This window comes from Patella vulgata, chromosome 4, assembly GCF_932274485.2.
Source record: "Patella vulgata chromosome 4, xgPatVulg1.2, whole genome shotgun sequence".
Classification (NCBI taxonomy): Eukaryota; Metazoa; Mollusca; class Gastropoda; family Patellidae; genus Patella; species Patella vulgata.
The window spans coordinates 81,996,613-82,017,154 of record NC_065882.2 but is presented as its reverse complement, the minus strand read 5'-3'; the positions used below and the strand labels follow the sequence as shown (position 1 = coordinate 82,017,154).

The following is a 20,542-nucleotide window of genomic DNA, read 5'->3' as shown; positions in this document are numbered from 1 at the left end:
ACGTGAACTTGATACTGCCATCTGGATTTAAACACAGCACGCAATTCTCGTTACAATCAGATAAAACAATATCCCCGGATTGCGAACAACACAGAAACGTGGCGCATTGCGTCAACGCTTTCTTTTCTCCCTCCGTCGGATGACCGTACGACTTGACAACTGTTCCGTCGTGCGATATTATGAAAGCCTGGCCGAGCCCATTCCACCAAGCGGTACTAACAACCATAGATGAATCATCAAGTTTAGCAATTCCCCTGTACGTATACTCAGTCTGCAGGCAGGTCTGTAGCGTGAGTTTAAGGTCGGTTATATCCAGAAGCATTACGGCTGGGTCGTCATCGAACGGAATAGTAACAGCAATAGTATCCGCTTTCACTTGCGTGATACTATTTGGAGGTCCGTCTAATCTTTTCTGTGCTATAGGCACTCCGTCCATATCATAAACATTCACAGCCATATTTCCAAAATCGGTTATGAATATTTTCTCGCCAATAACTATTACATCACGTAACCATGGATCATGTAAATCCGGTCGAAACTTGCCATGGCCTTTTGGTATACGACTGTCAAATTCTTTTATAAGTTTCGGGTTTTTCATCTTCTGTGGTTAGTAGATCTTCTATAAAATAAAATATAAACTATATAAGAAAACATAATGGATTTTAAATAATTATTGGTTAAAAGCCAATCTGACTTTTTTTAAAATTTACTAATTTATAATTATGTTAAACATTCATATTCCACAATGTAAGTTTACATGTATTATTACAGTTTGTAATAATAATGTAAGAACGCAGGTTATAATTATAACAACTCTTCCAGATCCTAGTGTAGTAAAGACAAGTAAAACGAAATTTTGAACTATAAAAAACGAAACGAAATAGGATCTGTGTTTTAAATCAGATTGAGGTATAAAATCTAACAGTTTATCAACAAATTCTTTACAGCCGGGTAAAACCCAGTTTTTTCTCTCATGTATTTTGAATAATTATTAATCTCTTATACCTGGATAAAAGCTGACAATTTATCAACAAATTGGTTACAGATCGGTAAAAGCTGTTCTCGCAAAATTCGTTACACTGGGCAAGATCTGATATTGTAACCAAAATGCGTTGTAAGTTTGAAAAATCCGGCAGTTTATCAAATTATAGTTGCAGCAGTATGATAAACCCGGATAGTTCATCGACAATTAATTACAGTTGGGCAAAATCCTATAGGGTATGGAAAATTCGTTATAACTGGGCAAAAGTCTATAGGGTATGGGAAATTCGTTATAATTGGGCAAAATCCTATAGGGTATGGAAAATTCGTTATAACTGGGTAAAATCCAAATTTAAGTAGATACTTCAATTTTGATTGGCTAAGCACTGAAATCAAACTAATATTATCCAATCAAATTACTAAAATTTTCATTTTATCTCAGTTAAAATTTCGCGAAACAGGCCCTAGATAGTTAACAACATAATATATTTCAGAGTCGTAAGTCAAACTGGGCTAATGAAGACGGGCATTCGCCATACAGTGTGCTATGAGGGAAATTTTGCCCGGGCAGCGGCGCTACGGCCTACTCTTATATCGAATGCCAACTGCCAAGGGATCTTTTACGTGCACGCCAATGTGTACACGGGACCTCGGTTTTTCGTCCCATCCGAACGACTAGACAGCTGTCCTTGTCAGACCCTCCGTCCTGCATCACTGACAAGGGGAAACTACGCCGAAGAATCTGGATGAACTTTCTCGGCCAATGCAGGGATCGAACACCCGACCTCTAGGCTAGCGAGCCAGCGTCTTACCCACTTAGCCGCGTGATCCCCCAACACTATATTAAGACAGCTTTTGATATCGTTAGATCAATACCAGATGTGGACACATGAAATGAAAGCGGGGTTAACGTCCTACTTTTCTGCACCCCCATCTTCAATAGAAGGCTTGATCTCGCCTTAAACATGTATTATGCAAGAGCAAAATCTGCTTATTACAAGTCTTTCTTTAGGCCTGAAATGTTATCTAAATTATCAATTAGACATTAATTAACTTATCCAGACCATAATAAACTCTCGATGTCAAGGCTAGCCTTCGATGTTGGCTGGATTAGATTCCTATATGCCGCTAACGGCCGTTGATAATTAAATCAGAAAAAGTGGATAATCGAGACTATGCTGTTTATATTAATGATTTTAGTAATGATGACCGAGACTATGCAAAAATTTCACACGCTTCTTTCTCGGCTCATAGTGGATCAATCTGACTGAAATTTTCAGCAAATTACCTTTACACTATCTAGTTTTTAACTATTATAGCGAGAACTGCCATCTCTTTATCTTATCTCCCATAATGTATCTTTAAGTAAGTACATCTTATCACGCTAGATGTTGTAAAACTCACGGTCGTTGCTTCAGGAACACGCTGCACCTCGAGCAATAACGCTGGATTTAAAGCGACGTTATTTAGCCTCGTTCATCGAATCGCTTCATTACAAATGGCGCTCGAAAGCATTCTGGCAGGCGATTCCTGTGTCAATTAATTTAAAATTTTCATTTTGTCGTAAATATTAGATATCAGAAGCCCATCTTTTCACGGTAAGATAACAACATCAATATTGGTTTAAATTGACCAATAAGTCTTGTTTGCAATGTCGAAGATGGGGGATGATATTGAGTTAGCGACATGCCTCCTTAAATCTCATTCCCGTGATGCTAATTTACCACCCGATAGACTTGAAGAGAGGAGATAAATAAGACATCACGCGATGTGATTCTGTTGTCCATGGCAACCTTGGAATGTTCGTTCTAAAAAGAATTATAAAGTGATAATATGAGAGATAACAATGTTCTATATGATTATAATCATATTAAATATAACAGATGGTTCTATGACATATAGTATAATTATATTATCATCTGATTACAATCATGTTGCCAGGCAACTAGATATACTTCAACCAATAATCAATAAGCGAGAAAGAGTAGTATATTGGACTTACCGTCAACTCGACACTAAGCCAGTTATTTTGGTACTACCAATTGTTTTAACTCATTAATTCGCTTGCACTCAGGTATTGACACGCGCCTTATGAATGACGATATTATTATTATTATGTTCCGAAGTTGTAGCCGGTATACACCGAGGTTAGTCGGGCCTGTATTGTGCTTACACGCTTTCAGAAATGAAATGGGGTTTAACGTCCTGCTTTTCTGCTCCGATGAGCTAATGAAGACGGGCATACGTCATACAGTTTGCTATGGGGCAAATTTTGCCAGGACAGCGGCAAAATTCCAACTGCCAAGGGATTTTTTAACAACCCGCTGTTTGTTTCCAACCGGGTTCATGGAGAATGAAGCGGGAATGAACAAGCCAACAGTGAGGATGATGTCCCCCGCCGAAATCTCCAAATAAATAGATAACATATAAATTAATTGTACATTTATCTTTTTTAAAAGTATTGAGCAATCAAGCTGATTATCTATACTTAGTCTAAGCAGTAAAGGTTTTGAAGTAATGAAGCTATACACTAAGTTTCACCACTCTCCATCAGTTAGAATCAAAGTTATCTTGTCCAAAAGCATCAACCAATGCAATTGCTTACCTTTACCGGGAAATATCAATCATTGAACTCAGTAAAGACATTCATTCACCTAATGAACACCTATACCTCAATTAAATGTGAGTTGTTATGTTCTAAAGTCTTGACCAATCAAATTGCATATCGCTAATGAGCCTACGCAGAAATTCTCATCAACTTTATACACCTGGCCGAACATTACGTACATCAGATAAACTCCTTTTAAAGCCCAAAACTGTTCAACTAGTCTCTTATGGTCAGCGCTCTTTTAGTTATCAAGCACCTGTTTTATGGAATAATCTAGCATTTAGTTTAAGATGTTGTACATCTCCATACTCTTTTAAAAAACCAACTTAAAACACATTTATTTAATCAGGCTTTTAACTGACACTGTATACAATCGTTAACATGTCCATAATATTGTTGTCTATTTCTTATTACACTGTCACTTTGTGCCCCTGAACATGTCATATGAAAGGGCGCACTATAAATATGCGGTAATAAAAATCATTGTAATAATTCATAAAATGAATCTATAGTTGGAGTTTCATCGCGCTCATCCAATTAGAACCAAAGTTATCGTGTTCCAAAGTCTTAACCAATCAAATTACTTGTGATGGAATTGGAACTCTGTCAAGGCATTCGCCTAATGAACACCCACATCAAGTTTGAACATTCTACCTCAGTTAGAAGGAGAGTTATTGGGCGTACTCGATTGAACGTTCCGGAATTGAATTCTCTCAATCCCAAAAATAGTGACAATCGAGTGAAAATGGGTACTTCGGGCTACAACGCATGGGTCGACTGGATATATAAATATCTCATCCAACCATGCAGCCGAAACCCGTTCGTCGTGTTTAATTACGTCACAATTCTACTCACACCACCTCCGTCGTCGCGACTGACAGAACTGTGACAGGACTGAATTCCGCGTCACTCGATTGCAATTCTGTCAATTCGGGACGTTCCGGACTGTGAATCGAGCATCCCCATAGTGTTCCAAATTCTCAACGAATCAGATTGAAATATCTACGAACTGTAACCAGAAAATGCATATCATCGATGTTAGTCAAGGTATTGATGTAATAAAACTATACACAAAGTTTCACCACTATCACTCAATTAGAATCAAAGTTGTCGGAATCCAAAGTCTCGACCTATCAAATTGCTTATCGCTCTGCTTACCCTGAGCAGAAAATGCTAATTATTGTGTCCCAAAACGTGTGACGGACAGACAGACAGACAGACACCCATTTTAATAGTCCCTTGTTTTCTTCGAAAGGCGGGGGACAATAAATGAAATTGGTTTAACATCCTACTGTTGCTCTTGCCGGCCAATGAAGATGGGAAGTGGACATGGAGATATCTTTGACAATAAAATCCGACCGGTGAAGTGTTGTTTTGTTTTTTTTGGGGGGAGGGGGAAGCGAATAGTTTAACGCGTGCGTGTTAGATCATAAGGTCAGCCATTGAGTCACGTGGTGTAGTTTCAATTCGCCGCTTGTACGTGACAAGGAGTAGGGTTGTCTGTCCACAGCTAAAGACCTCTACGCGCAACCAAGTATTAGTAGGTTCTCTCTTTCAGCAGATAAATATTAATTTTCAATTTCATTTTTCATTTTCTCTCATAAACACACAAAAACAATTCAATTATAGGTGCCAGAAACGCCAATCATTCCTGTCAAATTTCATTATGTGTGTACAACTTTTTTTACGTAATGGTTTTTCTTCTAGGTTTATAGTAGTTCACTAATTGAATAAATATTTTTTGTGTTTTAATCTAGCCAGGGTTGGGGGCATGGTCCAACCTGCGCACTGACGATCATCAAATCTGTTATATATGGTGGTTAAAGTGTGAGACAATGTAAAAGACAATAATATGTCCATATTGTTTGGACGCTGCAATGTTGCCAACCAGGGGGCCGTTTCACGAAATTTTAACTAAGATAAAATCCAAATCTCGCTTAAAATACGGACAGCGAGACACAAGGTCGCATAAAATAAGGACAGCGAGAAATATGGCCACATAAAAGGCCGTCTATAAATTAAGGAGAGTGAAACATTTAAAGGCTAACCTGTTATTCTCTCTATGCATAACAACCACGATCTATATATCAGTTATAAATAATATATATCAACCTATATCTATTGATTTTAAAATAACTCATCAATTATCTTTACAATGGTTGCCCTGTCAACAGTGGGTTGAAGTATGCACGTGTCACAGTAATAACATATTGTAAAAATCCAATATAAGTACAATATTAAAGCTGCATTATGAGAGATTTGATAAAAAGCTGTTAATTCTCACTATAATAGTTAAAAAATAGATAACGTAAATAAAATATGCTCAAAGATTCAGTCAAATTGATTCACTCTGAACCGGGTTATTAGCTTTTGAAGTTTAGGCTAGCCTCAGTCATCATTACTAAAGTCGGAACGATAAAAAACGAAGCCTCGACTATCCATTTTTAAGTTTAATTATTTTATAAAATATGTATTCCAATACGCTAAATATCTTAATCTCTAATTAACAATTTTGTGATTTTGGGACTAACACATGGTTCAATAATTCGCTTGCACGTTGGGGTCTTTAGCAATGGGAGGAGACCGGAGGACAAGGAGAAAACCTTGGACAGGCAACTCGACTCCTTGTCACGTACAATCGGGGAATCTTATTTATATAACATTTCAGGCCTAAAGAAAGACCTGCAATAGGCAGATTTAGCTCTTGCATAATGTATGTTTAATGCTCAAACAACAACCGACACTGATCAAATATCAGCCCGGTTATATTTCTTTAAGCTAGCCCCGTGGCATCCTCCTGAGTATCCACAGTTGTTTCGTTCTGTTCTACTAAACTAGGGGAACGATGCCACTGGGGATGCCGAGGGACAACAAACAGATACGCAACCGATGCGATTTCATGCGACTCCCAAAGGCATGGAGTCGAGCGAAATCAGTCATCGGGTTAATCCGAGGCATCGCATGAGAACGATATGACATTTTAGTTAGACAAAGTCCAAGTCGAGAGAGAGAGAGAGAGAGAGAGAGAGAGAGAGTTTAATCTCCATTGGACACAGACCATGTCATTTCGGTACTAACATATGGTTCAACATGGAGTTACAGATCATCCAGAATCAAACGTACTTTAGTTATAAAAAGACAAATATTTCGGCCCAAAAAATATTCTGATCGATCAAGTCAAGTTTTGTCTATTTTGGAGACTTCTTTGGTTTATACTGATTTCGCATAGTGGCCATCTTTGTGTGTCATCTATAGTAATAATAATCATGGTACCCTTTTCTTATCATTTATCTTGATTTGTTTTTTTCTTGGACGTTCTTAATTAACTTTTCACAAAAGACCACGCCTTATTCTTGCTATATACATGTATATTTTCATTTCTGACATACGAAAGATCTGCTAATAAGCTTACAAACAAAAATAACTGATGAAAGACGACAAAAATATAAATAAATGTGGAATTCGTGATTAAAAGCTTATAAAAACCACCGCCTATTTCATCCCGAATTAAACCTACTAGCTAAATCAAAATTCCATTTCAGACAATAACATAACCATTGACATTTTAAACTTGGAATACAACAAAAATAAGCTTTATACTTCCAACTAAATGAATTTAAAACAACCAAACTCCACCCTTGAGTTCATGTCTTTATTGTTAATGGTTGTAAAGAATGCTTTGTTGTCAATATTTGTTTTATGAAATCATTTAAGGTAGGCAGGTCTCTAACTAAATATCATCTTCGACATTACAAACACGATTTATTGGTCAATTTAAATCAACATTGATGTTGTTATCTTACCATGAAAAGATGGGCTTCTGATATCCAATATTTAAGACAAAATAACAAATTTAAAATTGGCACGCGATTCCAGAATGCTTTCGAATGCCACTTGTAATGACGCGACTCGATGAAAGAGGCAAAACATATCCCACAGGAGAATACTACCGGTGTAAACTGGAATAACTAGACCGCCATTCAATTTGGACTCTTCGCGTATTTCACCCAACATAACTGATAAGAAATTACAGTAAAATCAGGAACGATTGAAATGTAAATCAGTTTATATACATTCATATACATTATTATATGCGTTGAGATCCATTTATGCCAAAGAATAGAGATTTGGCTCCATTAAATTTTGGATATGATGTGTAGAACGTGCATATCTATTACATATATCTTTCCTTGTCCGCCACTTTTTGCAATATTTTGGGCGTTACTGGCCAAAACCGTTTCTCGCGGTGTTTAGCAAAACCGTCTTTGTCTATATTTCAATTATCTAAAAAAAAATTCAATATTATATGGAATCATTTAAACTTTTGGATATGATACACACATATTTATAACGATATTTTCTTGTCGATCTGGTGGTGGGGGGGGGGCGAACGGTTAGCGCGTGTGCGTTGTATCATGAGGCCTGTCATTGAGTCAACTGGCGTGGTTTCGATTCCCCGGTTGTACGTGACAAGGAGTAGTGTCGCCTGTCCAACCTCGTGGGTTTTCTCCAGGTCCTCTGGTTCCCCCCACTGCTAAAGACCCCTACGCGCAAGCGGATTATTGAAATAAAATTGAACCATATTATTATGTTAGTCCCGAAATGACTAAGTTTGCGTCGAGTGGACGTTAAACCCTATTTAATATAGAAAAGATTCCAGACTTCAGAATGACAAAATAATATCAATTACTCCAGGAAATTCCAGATTCCCAGTCAGTGTACCGCTACATCGGTTTCCATGTCTACCCTGACTCGACATCAGATTCCCAATCAATGTATGGCTACACCGGTTCTTGTATACAAGAAAGAAAATAATCATAGATCTTACCTCCTGTAGCTGCTGTAGACATCAATATCTCATTACATTATAATACTAATGCTATTATACGTCAAACTATTCCCACAAATCACATGTGTCTTTAAAGGTGCACTATATAGGCGGTAATTCTGTCTATTACAGAGAGAGAGAGAGAGAGAGAGAGAGATGGGTTTAACGTCCACTCGACACAAACTAGGGCATTTCGGGACTAACACATGGTTCAAATTTATTTCAATAATTCGCTTGCGCGTAGGGGTCTTTAGCAGTTGAAGGAAATCGGAGGACCCAGAAAAAAAACCCCACGAGGCTGGACAGACGACCCTACTCCTTGTCAGGTACAACCGGGGAATCGAAACCACGCCAGTTGACTCAGTGACAGACCTTATGATACAACGCACACCCGCTAACCATTCAGCCATCCAACCTCCACTTTAGAGTAGCAATATTGATGGCTATCTACACACATTTACACAAGAAAGTTTTTTTTGTTTGTTCGCCAATCTGATTAAAACACAGATCCTATTTCGTTTCGTTTTTTATAGTTCAAAATTTCGTTTTACTAGTGTTTACTGAAATGAAATGAAATGGGGTTTAACGTCCTACTGTTCTGCTCCTAACCTGGGCTAATGAAGACGGGCATACGCCATACAGTGTGCTATGAGGGAAATTTTGCCCGGGCAGCGGCGCTATGGCCTACTATTATATCGAATTCCAACTGCCAAGGGATCTTTAACGTGCACGCCAATGTGTACACGGGACCTCCGGTTTTTGTCCCATCCGAACGGCTAGACAGCTGTCCTTGTCAGGCCCTCCATCCTGCATCTCTGACAAGGGGAAACCACGCCGGAAAATCTGAATGAACTTTCTCGGCCAATGCAGGGATCGATCACCCGACCTCCAGGCTAGCGAGCCAGCGTCTTACCCACTTAGCCACGTGATCCCACTGGTCTTAACTACACTAGGATCTGGAAGAGTTGTTATATTAACGGCGTTTTGCTTGAAGTGAGGGATAAGCCAAGGAAACAATCTGTTACGGCGACTTCTTGGCGTGCCATGCACGGAACTGTGGCTTTTACGACCCCTGACGCGACCTTTCAGTAAAACTTTATAGATCTTCACGTAGTGTAGGCCATCGAAAGTATAAAAAAAACGAAACGAAATATAGATCTGTATTTTAATCATATTGTTTGTTCGCTATATTAATCCAAAAGGTTGAATTTATAACTTCTAAAATAACTTCATGCTAACCGGTTTTTCAAAAGACATATAATGGTCCTTTTTCATTTGTTTTTGGTGCAATATTTAAAGATGCATAATGTAAGATTTAGATGAGTAGCTGAAATTAAAGGAGCATTATGGAAGATTAGATAAAGAGCCGAGAGTTCTCGCTATAAAACTAGATAATTTAATTACTTCATCTGAGCCGAGAAAAACCGAATTTCAAAATCACTGTAACCTCGATTGTCATTGTTACTACAATAATGGATATAATGACATAAAAAGCAACAGACCAGGAGGAGATGGAGGGGGGGGGGGGGGGGTAACTCTTTCTAAACAACCTGACACTATTTCTAGTTTATTTGGAAGATCACACAGCTATTTTCTATGGTACTTCTGTATAAACTATTTGAACCGCGCTAATACGTGAACTTTCAGCTGACTCTTTTAACATGATGATGTTGGTTTGACTGCGGTAAATCTATTATTTCCAGTTTGATTGTTTTAAGTGAAATCTGTACCCAAGCGAATTATCAAAAGCCCCCATGGGCGAACGCCTACACATTAACATATAAGTATCTCTTTAAACGAACGGACTGATAGACAAGGACAACGACAACACATCGAATCCCCATATAACAGACTGACGGACAGGAACCACGACAAAACACCACCACATAAATAACTCTTTAAACGAACTGACGGATAGGGTCAACACATTAATATACATTATCTGTCTATTGCGGGTTTATCTTTAGGCCTGAAATGTTATCTAGATTATTAATTAGACCTTAATTAACTTATCCAGTCTATAATCAACTCTCGATGGCATCGCTAGTCTGTGATGTTTATTGGATTACGTTCCCATTTGCTGTTCGACTTCCAGTCATAATTAAATTAAAAAATGGATAATCAATCGAGACTATATATGTCTTTTATCCTACCGACTTTAGTAATGATGATCGAGGCTAGCCCTAATATTCAATCGCTAAAATCTCGGTTCATAGTAGATTAATCCGACAGAAATTTTCAGCAAATTCCCTTTACTTTATCTATTATTTAATTATTATAGTGAGAATTGCCAGCCTTTTATCCAATCTTCCATAATGTATCTTTAAAGGGATATAAAAACCACAGTCAATCTACATTGTTGTTGTGTGAGTCAGAAGAAAAGCTTGCTATAAATAAACCATCAATACCGTCATGACCTTCTTTCATGTATTAAATAGCACAATCGTATTGTAGACTCAACTAAATACTTGAAATAAGCTGTCATGACATACCGGAATCGTTTCCCGCGCCCAATAGATTCATGACACAAAGCCCCGTCGACTTATACTCATCGGCTTTACTGTCATCGTCATGATTCCAAATAATATATCCTATCAGATTTTATATCATTAAATCATTATAATAGCGGAACCTTTCCCTGGACCCAGGATTTTATATCAACAAATCAAAGCGGAACCGTTCCCCGGACAAAGGATTTTATTTATATCATCAAATTATACCGGACCCCTTTCCTCAATATTTTTATATCAACAAAGCAATCATAGTGGAACCTAATTAAGATTTTTAAACCCTAACCCTAACCTTTCCCTAGACCCAAGATTTTATATCATCAAATCATAGATAGCGGAGCACTTTCCTGGACCCAATACTTTTATACCATTAAATCATATATCGCGTAACCTTTATTCAAATATTAAATAGGGAATATTTAGCGTTTAAAGAAGAAATAGAAGGTAAAAACTTCGCTGGTCCATAAAAACAAATATTTCGACATGTTGTGGCATGTAAAATGAAATTGAAATGAAATGGGGTTTAACGTCCTACTTTTCTGCAATAACCGGGATAATTAAGACCTGCATGCTCCATGCACTGTGTTGTCATGGAAATTTTGCCATGCGGTCAGCAACCACACCTATTTCGAATTCCAATTGTTTTTCGGGGAGGGGGGAGGGGTCTGAATATACTTGGACCCCCCCACCAAAATTTACATAGTAGGCCCTAACTCCTATTTATTTGCAACAATTATTAGGGAGAGAGAGAGAGAAATGGGGTTTAACGTGCACTCGACACAAACTAGGTCATTTCGGGACTAACATATAGTTTCTAATTTTATTTCAATAATTCGCTTGCGCGTAGGGGTCTTTAGCAGTGGGAAGAAACCGGAGGACCCGGAGAAAACACACGGGGTTGGACAGGCGACCCTACTCCTTGTCACGTACAACCGGGGATTTGAAATCACGCCAGTTGACTCAATGACAGGCCTTATGATACAGCACGCACGTGCTAACCATTCGGCCATCCAACCCCTTACAATTATTAGGATTAGTGAAGGTTCCCTCTGTAAAAAACCTATACATATCCCAATATGTTGGTGTGATGTCTTAGTTTAACCCGGTAAAATATGCCAAAACAGTGTTTACAGAAGACTGCTGAAACTTTAAAAAAAAAATTTATGGGGTGCCCCCCCCCCCCAGTGGGAGGGTGACACCCTCCCACACTCTCCCTAAATCCGGCATCACATATTGTCAACATTATATATAATTTCATTTGCGCCCCCCCCCCCCCCCCTGAAAAAAAATATTTCACGGCTACGCCTCTGGCAAGCCAACGTGCGTTGTTCGACGCATCTTAACAACTCTGTCCCTACACGACAAGGGGAGACAACGCTGAAAATCCCCGAGGAACCTTCACGGCCAACATCAAAGGGATCGAACCCCGATCCTTCTGTGTGATGCAGCGCCTTGCCCACCAAGGCTCCCGGGATTTACGTCCTATTTTTCTGCACCAAAACGGGCTTATGAAGACGGTCATACGTCATGCAGTGTTCTCTGAGGGGAAAGTTTGTCCGAACTCGCAAGAGAGGACACTGCAGCTATTATAATACAGAGTCAGAGCGAGAAATGGGGTTTAACGTCCACTCGACGCAAACTAGGTCATTTCGGAACTAACATATGGTTTAATTTTATTTCAATAATTGGCTTGTGCGTAGGTGTCTTTAGTAGTGGAAGGAAATCGGAGGAACCGGAGACAACCCAGGGTGTTAGACAGGCGACCCTATACTCTTTGTCATGTACAACCGGGGAATCGAAACCACACAAGTTGACTCAATTCGGCCATCCGACCACCCACCCCCACCTCCACCCCCAATTATAATACAGAACAAATATCAATGTAACTTCAGTACAGCCGAGTGACTACAACACGATGTATGTTGATGCTGGTTCATCAAGTGTAATCGACTGGTGTAAGATGACATAACAGCCAGAAATAAACCCAACTAAAAACAAACTATATACGCTATGCACCTTGTCTGTTAAATTACATTATAATGTAGATTTTGTCTAGAAATGTACTCAATTTATATCTCGTATCAGAGTATTTATACTTTATTCTTCGCAACTGTTATGTTTTTAAAAAGTGTGTGTGGGTGTGTGGGGGGGGGGGTGAATGGCCGAATGATTAGCGAGTGTGCGTTGCATCATAAGGTCTGTCGAGAAAGTTCATTGGGATTTTCCGGTGTGGTCTCCCGTTTGACAGTGGTGCAGGACAGAGGGCCTAAATAGGACAACTGTTCCTTGGGAGTTGGAATTCGATATAAAGAGTCTCCATAACACCAGTCGGAGCAGAACAGTGGAGCATTAAACCCCATTTCATTTCATTTCTGATTGGAATTGCTTCAAGTACACGGTTGGTCTCGGTTTTTCATTCCATCCGAACGACTAGACAGCTGTCCTTGTCAGGCCCTCCGTCCTGCATCACTGACAAGGGAGGGAACCATGCCGGAAAATCTGGATGAACTTTCTCGGCCAATGCAGGGATCGAACACCCGACCTCCAGCCACTTGTTAGTGGTGCAGGACAGAGGCCTGACAAGGACCGCTGTCTAGTCGTTCGGATGGGACGAAAAACCGAGGTCCCGTTTATACATTTGCGTGCGCGTAAAAGATCCCTTGACAGCTGGAATTCGATATAAGAGTAGACCGTAGTACCGCTGCCCGGGCAAAATTTCCCTCATAGCACACTGCATGACGTGTGCCCGTCTTCATTAGCCCAGTCAGCAGAACAGCAGGGCGTTAAACACCATTTCATTTACGTATACGGCGGATTGTGAGGTAAGCTTTAACCGTGTCTTCACTTTGAAAATGACAGTTGTCCTCGGTAAAACGATGATAATTTATAGCGAAATGTTCTCTATTTGTAAAACCGACTGACAGAATATTTATGAAGAGTGGTGAAATCGATATAATTAGGGATTAGCCGTTGAAGAAAACCTTGAATCAAAACAACCAAAATGTCACATCATTATAATAGTAACTTGTAATTTTTACTCGTATATTTCAGCTACAGGGTAAACACGGTAATACATATTAATAATGAACGTTAATCCATGTAGAACTAAACGAGAGGCTCAATTATTTCTTTACAGCAAAATCGATATCATAATCAACTACAACACACGCAAATAACAAATATTAAAGCATTTATGTTATTTTTGAAGACGTTTTTTTCTGTTTTCTGAAGATGAATTAGAAATCTAGCGAATAGTTTTATGAATGTAATTATCCTTCCATATTCTAAACCTTCTTCACTAAGGCAAGTTTTTATGCATATTAAGGCGAAATTTTTAATATTATATGTCACTGAGAGATATTTGTTTATAATCATTATGAATATCGGGCTCATATTTTTTTGAAATAAAAGTGAACCGCGAATGCCGCGTGACCACTGAGCACGTGCCGACTAGTGTTGTCGGACTGTTCATCAATCAAATTTCGAAAAGACGTCATTGCTTCTCCTTTGTCGGACAAGAGTCAGTCTGATTAAAACACAGATCTATATTTCGTTTTGTTTTTCTATACTTTCGATGGCCTACACTACGTAAAGATCTGACAAGTTGTACTCGAAGGTCGTGTCAGGGGTAGTGCGAGCGGCTTTTGACTCTATGACGTCAGACATGGATTAATCAATCAGCGTTGGCGTTTCTAGTGCATGGTTTATCCACAGTTCCGTGCATGGCATGCCAAGAAGTCGCGGTAACAGACTGTTTCATTGGCATATCCCTCACTTCAACCAAAACGCCGGTAATATAACAACTCTTCCAAATCCTAGTGTAGTAAAGGCAAGTTAAACGAAATTTTGACCTATAAAAAACGAAACGAAATAGGACCCGTGTTTTAATCAGATTGAACAAGAGTGATTAAAAACCTAATTTACGTGATTACCTCGTGCTTTCGCTATTGTCGGATGGGGGTGGATGTCATTGAGTCAACTTGCGTGGTTTTGATTCCCCGGTTGTACGTGACAAGGCGTAGGGTCGCCTGCCCAACCTCGTGTGTTTTCTCAGGGTCATCCAGTTTCTATCCCACTGCTAAAGACCCCAACGCACAAGCGAATTATTGAAATAAAATTGAACCATTAGGTTAGTCCCGAAATCACCTAGTTTGTGTCGAGTGGACATTAACCCCATCTCTCTCTCTCTCTCTCTCTCTCTCTCCATTTTAATATCCTTGACATCAGCCGACAGCATGTAGAAACTAGTCATATATGTCACATATCCTAACAGTATATTATAACACCACAAATCAATAGACAAGTCATTATAACTTTCAAAATGCTTCGATTTTTATTTACTGCCCAGTCCTATCCCAAACGTGACGATGCTGACACGCGGCTTCTACTTAATGTTATCTGTAACCAGTTTTCTTCGAAAGAATTGCCACGTGGTCCCACTCGGCAACCCACCTCTATTACTCAATATTTCAAGTTTTTCCATTCATCGCCAACAAAATATTCCGTACATATACGCACAATGTATCGTATCCATTTGAATTGCTGCCTATTATGTGCTATTAATAGACACTTTTAACTTATTTACCGTAATGAAACTACGTCATTTTGACTCCCTAGAAATCCCCATTTCGCTGTCGCACGGAAATCATCGTTTACCATATAAGGCATTGCTTACTACGAAACGTAAAATGGTTGATTTTGGCACGAATTATGTGTAAATGGACACGTAGGTCAATAACAGGCATGATAATAAACGGAAGTGGGCTATGCATTTTTACGAGTGATTTAACTATACCAATGTAATTTTAAAATACCATTTTATAAAGAAGAAAACGACGTTTGGGTATCATAAACTATGCCTTGGGTGGCCGTCCTGTACTGGTTCTGTGACAAAGCGTCGGTCCTTTAAAGGTGAACCGAGGCATTCCGATTGAATTCACACCTTCGAAATTAATACAGTCATGAAAGAGTATGAAGCTACCGACAAAGGAAGGATCTCAAAAATTAGTGACATAAAAACATGAAAGATTTCGAAGACCCCACGAATCCATTGACGTCGTCTCAGCGCCGGATTAATCATGGTGATGGCGCTGGGGCCTTGAGCATGCCCCCCCCCCCCCAATCTAACAGAGAGAGAGAGAGAGAGAGAGAGAGAGAGAGAGAGAGAGAGAGAGAGGGGGGGGGGGGTAACGTCCACTCGACACAAACTACTAAGTCATTCCGGTACTAACAAATGGTTTTTAATTTTTATCTCAATGATTCGCTTGCGCGTAGGGGTCTGGGAGAAAACCGTAGGACCCGGAGAAAACCCACGAGGTTGGACAGGCGACCCTTCTCCTTGTCACGTACAACCGGGGAATCGAAACCACGCCAGTTGACTCAATGACAGACCTCATGATACAACCCGCACATGCGCTAACCATTCGGGCATCCACCCCCCACCCTCGTACCTGTAAACCACCCCAGTTATTGTTTTACTGACCTTAATATAAAGGCTGTTGACCACTTATACCCACTGGTCCAATTACAATCTTTATTTTTATAGAAACGACGACGACCTGAAAAAAACAATTGAATGGGGTTTAAAGTCCTGTTTACACAATACTTTGGTTATTTTGAGACTATCATGCAACTATACATCATACCTATAATTTGAAGTCGGTCAGTGAAAATAACGAGGAAACTTTGATGCGTAGAGTCATATATCTATCTGCCAAGGCCGTAACGTTTCAACTGTCTATATGAATAGTATAGCGTCGATAGGTCCCTATAAGAGTTCAATGATCAATTGAGGAACACTCTTCTTTTCTTGTCTATGGTGAATTTTTTGCGATGGTTTATTCGACATTTAAAGTGCGCAGTATATCACTCTTAAAGGCCAGTCGCACCAAATACACGAGCCTGTCCTGACCCGTCATAGACTAATTCTTGATTAGTTTCAATTTGGAGACAGTGATCTCTCCCCCCGAACAGTTTGATATCATCATGGTTGACAGTTTAACGTTGGAGAATGTATCTTGAATGCCCATTTTCAACAATAGTCTGTAGAATGCATGCTCCGATTTCTACTCATCCAGATCAGAATTCATCAAAATATGACGAAACTGGATCATCTCGTTGGCAATGTCGGGAGTAACATCGTCGACATATTTCTGTGTACATTTGTCAAATGATATGTTAATGTCGCTCGGTTCTAAGCAAATCCCAACTTAACCGGAGTGGGGTCCTGGGCCTGGCTAGAATCGCGGGGCCCCCAACGCGACGAAAAAAGTATTTCATATCCCTTTGAATATCTCAGTGTCCGCCCTTGCGCCGCTAGATCGATTAACGTTAAAGGGACAATAACACTCTTGCTGGCTTGACAGCTCCAGAAAATAAAAAATAGCCGTATTCTAAGTACTAGATGTGTTAGTGTCCTACCTGTTGTGTAAATTATCCATTAAATCCTATTTTACTTGTCCAGAGGGTTCAAAAATATTTTTAAATCCAAGTCACATTTGAAAAGCTTTACGTCAGGCTTTTCAAATCATTTAGTTGAATTTTTCCAATTTTTTAAATTAGGTGTGTTAAGATGAAATTTGTATCATCAATTAATTGAAATATTGTAAAATAGTACAATTTGTTGACCAGAATAAAGATTGGGACATATTATTCAGTTACAACAAGAGTGGTATTGAGCCTTAAACTTTCATCTGGGATTTGATTTTTTTCTCGTTTTGCTATGAACCGCGGGGCCCTGAGCCTGGGCCCCTCAGGCCCATGCCGAAGCTGGACTTTGGTTCTAAGTCGTTGATTTTTCGAATGAAACCAAATAATCCAGCAATTTCTATATAAGCAGACGCTCGTCTATAATGTAACTCAGAACACAGCCTATCCAGCACCACCAAGAAACCATCGACACGAAAAGTCCGTTTTGGGTCGAGCTCAGCTTCCGGGGTGTGTCCGTAATCGAGTAGCTGTGTGGCCGTACATTCCGCTAACGCTTACAGGTGACAAGTCATCGACCCCGAAAACATCACGTTACCTTGATTTTACCCCCTAAACCGACCTATATCCGCTAAAGTGGATATAATCCATTTTCTTGATACACTTATCCCGCTAAATAAACAAAAAAAAGGAACACGTACACGGATACCGAATTCTCGAATGTCAACCGCATCACGGGTTCACCATGGATTGAAGGGGCTCCAATGTCCAGGCATCGCCCGATAATACCGAATTCTCAGATGTCAACGGCATCACGGGCCTACCATGGATTGAAGGGGCCCCAATGTCCAAGCATCGCTGGACAATAGCGAATTCTCGGATGTTAATTGAAGGGGTCCCAATGTCCAGGACTCCGGAAATCCAATGGAGGACCCCCATCACTACCACTAGCAGATGGAATCTTTGGTCTACAACATGCTCACATCGCTTTTTGCGCAACTGATATTTTTTAATTTTTATTTTTGGGGGGGGGGGGGTCGTGTTGGGGCCCTGCGGCCCTGGAACCCACCGTGTCCCGTGGTTAATCCGGCGCTGATTCATCTTATCTACAGTCTCCCTAGAGTAATGGGTCCTATTAGACATGGGCATCTACTAACTCGGCCAGTCTAATATGGTCATTGGGCGAGAACAAGAGAGAGAGAGAGAGAGAGAGAGAGAGAGAGAGAGAGATGGGGTTTAACGTCCACTCGACACAAACTAGGTCATTTCGGGACCCGGAGAAAACCCACGAGGTCGGACTGGCGACCCTACTCCTTGTCACGTACGACCGGGGAATCGAAATCACGCCAGTTGACTCAATGACAGACTTTATGGTACAGCACGCACGTGCTAACCACTCAGCCATCAAACCTCCCGGTCGAGAACAAAATTCACTATATTACACCATTCCATTTAACGTAACTATCAAACGGCAATAACAATGAATGAACGTTTGAATGACGTGTTTTCAGTTTCTCGTGAATCGTTACATTAAAGGAGCTAACCCTCTAACATATTCCACAAAAAAAAACACGATTTAAATTCACCATTGATCAATCTAAATCAATATTTGATATTTTTTAATTTTTTTTTAATTTTTATTTTGCTGTGAAAATATGGGATCCTAATCTTCAATATTTAAAACATAATGAACATTTTAAAATCAATACACGATTCGTGTATTAATATTATTTCTGGCGTGAACTAAGAAAAACATATCCTACACGACAATGTAGAAGTAATTAGTAATTTGATAATTCACAAACGACAAAATATTAATAGTAATAAAAACCGCGCAGCAAGCATAAATGGTTAGAAATTACAATTTAAAAAATCATATTTTAGTCCCGATATGACTTAGTTTGTGTCGTGTGCCCCCCCCCCCCCCCTCTCTCATTCACATGCTGTTTCATGTAATAAGGCCCCGAGCCACTCATCCTTTAATGTACTTATTGACATTAAATTCGTCCATTTGGCTTTCAAACGGCAATAAAAATTACGAAAGCTTTTATATTAATGTTTTTAAAAAAAAGTAAATAAAAAATTGCGTTTTCTAAAAGTTATCTAAACGACGCAATAAAAAAAATAACAACAATGTGTATCTTTAAAAAATAAATAGATAAACCATTGCGGTTTTTAAGAGTTATGATGGCGCAAAAAAAAAAAAAAACCCAAACAAATAAATAAAATAAAATGCCCTTTTGTATCTTTATGATCTTCAGTTTTTCCTTCTAAATTAACCTACCTTATTATTTCCCTTACTGAATAACTGAAATAATATCCTTTCCATATTGCGGCTTTTCATCGCTGCTGCGGGCCATTTCTCAACGCTTGCATTAAAAAAATACGATTGTTTACGATTGCCAATTGGAATTTTATATCACCATATATTCAAATTTTTAACCCACACACAAAAGAGATACCGCGTCGCGAGTCTGCGTTCACACGCAACGTGTCAGAAAAACATCATAAATAGGCTAATTAGTTATATATTATAAATCCTCATGCGGCATATTCAATTAACGAGTGACTATTATTCTTTTAAAAATACCGCAGTGCTTATTAAAATTAACAACTGTGATGAAATTCATCTGATGACGATACAGTGTCTTAATATTTGGTAAAGTGAAAGCGTAAAACACACTGAATATAGTAATTTACATACCAATAATGAAATTCCGGAGAATTATTGCCGTATTGATTTTTCTCTAACTCCGGTGGCGACGCATCTCTCAGCGCTGTCAGTGTAATTGTAATATTCGTTCGATGATATTCTAAAAAGAAGATATACACAGAGTTACCTCCCTTGAGTGTCGATTATCTCCCTTACAGGAACTACGATTGTTTATTTTGGATGGAAAAATAGTAGAATGCAATGGGTGGATTGTTTTTTCGTTGCTTTCATGATATCAGACACAGCCCATACATTAACTTTAGCTGGTAGGTCATCTATGACATCATACATGACGTTTGTAAGTCATAAACTGAATAATTGACCAACATCACCGTTGTGAAATCAGCTTCTAATAATAAACCCTGACTACTGTCTGATTCATCGTAAATTTTAAACGGATTTCTTCGATTATGAACAAACTACTTAACGTTGGTTATTATAAACTTACCTGTGTGTTTGTAATGAACTCCCGTTCG

General features: G+C 39.1%; 1 long non-coding RNA gene across 1 annotated transcript; it reads right to left on the bottom strand.

Annotated features, from left to right (window-relative positions):
* Positions 1 to 81: 81 nt before the first annotated feature.
* LOC126817129 (uncharacterized) lies at positions 82 to 20,196 on the bottom strand. Its single transcript, XR_007678800.2, has 3 exons — positions 20,058 to 20,196; positions 16,410 to 16,485; positions 82 to 619 (listed from the first exon to the last, which is right to left on the bottom strand). It is a non-coding gene; the product is annotated as an uncharacterized LOC126817129 (long non-coding RNA).
* Between the last annotated feature and the right edge of the window lie 346 nt (positions 20,197 to 20,542).